Here is a 6,170-nt window from a genome sequence, read left to right as displayed (position 1 = left end):
TTTGGAAGGTACATCATAGTTACTAAAACTACTAATTTATTTATTTAAGCTTTTAAATATCAATGAAGATTTATTAATTCGTTTTCTAATAGTTAGAACTCACGGGACGGTGATCGGAAGCCATGAGTTTGATTTATTCCACTTTTAGTGAACTGTTTTGTAGTCCACTCATGTTGGCCTCTTGTGATGCTGATTTGTGGAGTTTGGAAGTATAAAGGGCATGTAGAAAAACCACATATGGTAGGGTAGTGAGCTGGTCGCTCGTCGTTGCAATTTCAGGCTAACTGATAACTTGTTGATTGGGTGTGTTATGTATATTTGGGTTTTTTTGTTGTATTAAAGGTCCTGAATTGTAGTTAGATTATTTTTGAGTTGTTGATTGTATTGTTTGTTGTCTCACCTATAATAGGATTTAGGAAGCAGTAAAATCAGGGAAATACTGCCCGTTTTGTTACAAATTAAGTAACTTTATTATATAAATGATAGAGTCATTCGTAGCATGACAATAGCTTCACTGTTGTTGTTGTAGAATAAGGTGCAGTGAGTTACGTTTAGCATTGTTATTGGACAGATTTCTATCAGGTGTGTTCAGGCTATCCGTTTTTTCTTTTTGGCATGATCCATATGATATAAATGAAACGAACAAACTCACAACTTTCATAAATGCCTCTATTCATAGAAGTACTAGTGGTACCTATGTTCTTGATTCCCTATGTGTCCTATTATTTTATCGCCTATTCATGGGTCTCAGAAAAATACATAAGTTGATAAAGTTTATCTGAAGGAATATTGATATTATGACATTTCGAGAGAACTTATTGACTTACTTCATTATGCATTGCATTCATTTATACATGTAAATTGAACCAAGACTAGATGGCATTATATACGCGTATATTATATGTATATGTGGTATAGGGAAAGGTTATGGCGTTATATACGCACCACCACCTGATCAGTTGGTATACGTTGATGATTTCCCCCATTGAAGTCGAGATGATATGTTTGGATGCCCAATGAGTCTTGATGATGTTATGTACGCATATAACTATGCATGATATGGAATTAATACGCACATGCATGACATTATAAATGTTTCAGGATTCACATAGCTATTTAGACTTATGGGTGAAGTCCTTTACTCCATGTTTCTTTTATGTCTTTTATGTACCGATTTTCATGACTTACATTCTCGGTACATTATTCGTACTAACACCCCTATTGCTTGGGGGCCTACGTTTCATGCCCGCAGGTGCAGGTACACATGCTGACGGTCCCCCTTCTTAGGATCCGTGCTCAACGAGAGTCGATGTGCTCCATTTTATCCGGAGTTGCTATTGGGTTTTGGTATGATACTTTTGTATACATATATGGGTATGACGGGGCCTAGTCCTGTCCTTTATACAGTTGTACACTCTATTAGATGTCTCTAGACAGTCATGTATAGTTGGATAGTATGTGGCCTTGTCGGCTTGCCCTACCGTATTCCGTATATATATATATATATATTCACATGATTCAGTAGTTTATTGCCAGAAGTTATGCATGACCTACACTTATTCCATGTTTATATCTTAGATGTATGCTTAGGGGTGTTCAACGGGTAAGACTCAGGCAGTCGTCATGGCCCATCGGTTTGGGTCGTGACACCATATCTTTCACCGAAGTCACCAAACCATAAGGGTATATTAGAAAAACTATGGTTATTTTTCCCAAACATTTCAACAACAGAGAAGATATAGTCTGAATCAAATAATGGCAATACAGATATAATAAGATAATGACAATGATTTTTCAGAGGACTTCCATACTCAGCTCATACACAGTACATGAGTTTAGGCTTGTTTTCGGATTCAACAATTTAAGCTCAACACTGATAAATGTGCCAGGTACAACTAGCATGAGGAATGTCAATTCTTTATGCCTACATGTCAAATGTAATGCATCACCCTCAATCACTCGACACTCTCAATCACTCAGCACACTCAGTCACTCGGCACACTCAATCACTCAACACTCTCAATCATTTAGCACTTTACAGTACCTGCGCTCACTGCTAGTATGTCAGACTCCGGAGGCACATCCAAGCGCTAATATAAACCCAATATGGCCTACTTTAGCATGTAGACCGATCCCATAATAATAAATTAGCCAATAAGGCGTGCTGCGGCGTACAACCCAATCCATATTATTAATAATAATAATAATAATAATAATAATAATAATAATAATAATAATAGATATAAAGCCAATATTGCCTGCTGCGGCGTGTAGTCTGATCCCATAAATAGCAAATAAGGCCTGTTGTGGCATGCAACTCGATCCATAATAATAATAATAATAATAATAATAATAATAATAATAATAATAATAATAATAATAATAATAATAATAATAATAATAATAGATATAAAGCAATTACAGCCTACTGCGACATACAAATTGATCCCATAAATATCACTAAAAATCCGGCTCTCAGGGCTCAACCCAGTCATCAATCTCTCAAGTCTCAAGGGCTCACAAACTCGTACTACTCAGCCCAACAATGATAACATGTTATGTAATAATGAATGATGAACAGATACTGAGATATGATACGCAAATGAAGAATCATGACTATTGTTAAAGCAGATAAGTCAAAACAATAGAAATAACATCGTTACTCTCAACCGAATAAGCACATAGCCTAAACATGATTTCGAACATGATTCACAACTCAATTACTTTAACACGTAGGAGTTACACAAATACAAACGAGACTAGGTAACTACACAGTACCGCATAATCATCCGAGTTGTAATTACCATGGTGCACGCCCACACGCCCGTCGCCTAGCATGTGTGTCACCGCAACACCAACCATATAACACGTATTTCAGGGGTTTTGTACCCTCAACACCAAGTTTAAAAGTGTTACTTACCTCGAACAAGCCAAATCCAATGTCTAGCAAGCCAAGCAATACTCTAGAAAGGCCATCCCGCGCGTATCAACCTCAGAACGGTTCGAAACTTGCCAAAATCAACTCAAATACATCAAATAATGCCTAATGACATATTCCCAAATGATAAAGGTTGAATCTTTTCACATTTTCTCAAATTAACCGAAAGGTCAAACCCGGGCCCGCACCTCAGTTCAAATTGCCAACTTTCATTAATTAGTGCTGAAACCTTCTAGAAATATCAAATTCCAAATTCAAGAATACATCCAAGTCCAAAATCACCATCCGGACCTAACAGAACCATCAAAAATCCGATCTGGGGTCAAATACATGAAAGTCAAACTTGGTCAATTCTTCCAACTTAAAGCTTCTAACATGAGAATTATTCTTTCAAATCAATTCTGAATCACATGTAAATCAAAATCGATGATACACACAAGTACTAACACATAATACAGAGCTAGCATGCCCTCAAACCACTGAGCAAAGTGCAATTGCTCAAAACGATCGATCGGGTCGTTACATTCTCCCCCAGTTAAACATACGTTCGTCCTCGAACATGCCAAAAGTCATTACAAAGCCATCAAATCGTTGTGTAACTCACCTTGCACATACCTGAGGGTAATCCCACGTCACCCCAATCCATGTAAGCTTGACAACACAACATAACTAAATTTCATTACTTCAACCTTAGACAGTAAACAGTAGAACCCAATCTTGAATTCCATACAAGACCCGAATCTCGCATCTACACAATGTATAAGTCTCAACAAGTTGTGACTTGCAAGATGTAATTACATGATATACCTCATAACTCGCATACTCACAGCAGTAACTTATGACCACAATAGCTTCGCAAAAACAAGCCCGACACCGGTAACAAACCTCATATCAACTAAAACCTTGTTCCAACACTTTGTACTCTGCCAGTGGTGAGTGAAACACGCAGAAACTCATAACCACTCATCAACTCAACATGGAACAGAGCTCTCCCTCGTTCGACAAGAACCATATCCAATGTCTAAGCTGATTAGTGATAATAAAATACTTCAATCATATCATCTAGGTCCAATAAAGCCACTCTGCTGACATGTCACACCAATACAATCTCAAGTCACAAACCGTGCAATCGGTGCAACAATACGCAATAATTCAAATGCACCCAAAAATGAAAAATGATTCAAATGAAAGAATCGTCCTCAAGTTCAATAGATACCACCACAAGCGCAATGCTAAGAACCCACTACACATAGTAGAACCAAAACACACGAATTTATCACAAAGGATCATATCCCAACATAACCCAACTGCAATACGTGACCCCATCCAACACTTGTCCATTTGAAATACCTCAAGTCACAATGCTCAAAATCAACAATCACACGCAATTTGAAATCAAGTACAGGAAGTGCATGACCATAACCATAAAGAAGCAAATAACACAATATACCACAGCACTGAAAGACCATAACCAAGGCGCAATCGACCATTCAATACCCCAATAACCATGTCGCTCGAATTCCGCTACAAGGCCCAAACAGAATCACATCATGTGTGCATATAACCAACAAATCGCAACACCCTATAGCATAGAAGAGTATCTCATAGAACATATCAGAACATGAACAAGCTCAACTCTACCCGAATGACACACCCCTCAACACTAACAGATTTGAGTCAACAAATTCAACATGGTGTAGAGTACATATTCTCATTGGGCCTACCAATGGCCTCTAAATCGATTCCCATCCTTCCGAAATAGATAGATAACCCTCCCAAAGATCCGCTGAAACATATCCATAACACATATCATCAACTGTCTAACTCTAGTCATATCTTTATAGTCTGCAACTAAGGAATAGTCCTCCCTCTAAGACTCCAGTCTCCCAATCATGAGAATACATAAATCACCATATATGATGCCAACTCCATCACTCGAATGACTAACACCTGCCTTGTACACAATCATCTCACGAGAAATACTTCTATCATTCTTTTGTTCAACATAGTAGAATATGAACATTAGTAGTCAATCAACCAGGCGAGTACCGCAATACCAATGAAGCATCTGTAAGTAAAACGACAAGCCCCTTCTGAAATGTGCACCTTCTCAGGCAATACTAAGTATTAATAGCATTTATCTAATCATCTGAAACCGTCCATGCTATCCAAAATTCATGAGCTTCCCTACAAATCTGAATCGCCACCTTGTACATGCAAATCTCAATCCCACAGGACACACCACATCTATTATGTCGTCATGTGAAATACATGAGAATCTCATTATCAACTCTGAGTCACAAGAAGAATACATAATCAATTAGCTAGAAACCTTCCGTTTGATCCCATCCAAGAGAAAATCACAGTAAGAAATATACTCCTCATTCCGGCAGAAAATATCCATCTCAACCCGTGGTAAAAATCATCAAGAACTCTGCAGAACCCATATGCACATAACCAAATCATCAGAACTGGATCCCTCTAATTCAACCAAGTCACGCAGGCCACTAAACCCAAAATTATTGCCAAAAACACCTATAAAGCCTCATCACATCGTAAGAACAAAAAGAACCGAGCATACCATTACCATACTGATCCAACCTACTACAAAGCTATCCTATTTCCTGCGAGTTTCTTCAGAATTGCCTTCAAGTTAACACTTCTCATGAGGTGCACATCTGCCCATACCTTCGCAAAATGCGGGACCCAATCGCAAACACGGTGAACAAAAATCCTCCAGCTCAAATTCTTCTTTGCGAACGCGAGTAACCATATGCGCTCGCGATGAACAACACTAGAACCAGCAACAACAGCAGCCAAAACATGGAAAAGGATCTGAAACTACCTCAAAACACACCCGGGGCCCTGTCCAATCACATCAACAAGTCCCAATAGCTTATCCGAACTTATCCAAATGCTAGAAACACCACGAATAACATCAAAATCATGAATTGATGATCAAAATTCTTCTTTCAACTTGCAAACTTTGAAACTTTGCCGAACGCATCGGAATTACAATTAAACATTCTGTAATGATGCCAAACTTTACATGCAAGTGACAAATAACGATATGAACCTATTGTAAGTCTCAGAACCCCAAATAGACATCGATAATACCAAAATACACTTCGAACCAAACATAGAAAATTCTAAAACCTTTCAAATGTCAATTTCCACAATAAGCGCTGAAATGCTCCCGTAACACCCGATACTCAATCCGAATGTACGCCCA

Source organism: Nicotiana tomentosiformis, chromosome 8 (genome assembly GCF_000390325.3).
Source record: "Nicotiana tomentosiformis chromosome 8, ASM39032v3, whole genome shotgun sequence".
In the NCBI taxonomy this organism is placed as follows: Eukaryota; Viridiplantae; Streptophyta; class Magnoliopsida; order Solanales; family Solanaceae; genus Nicotiana; species Nicotiana tomentosiformis.
Note: the sequence above shows the minus strand (reverse complement) of the source record.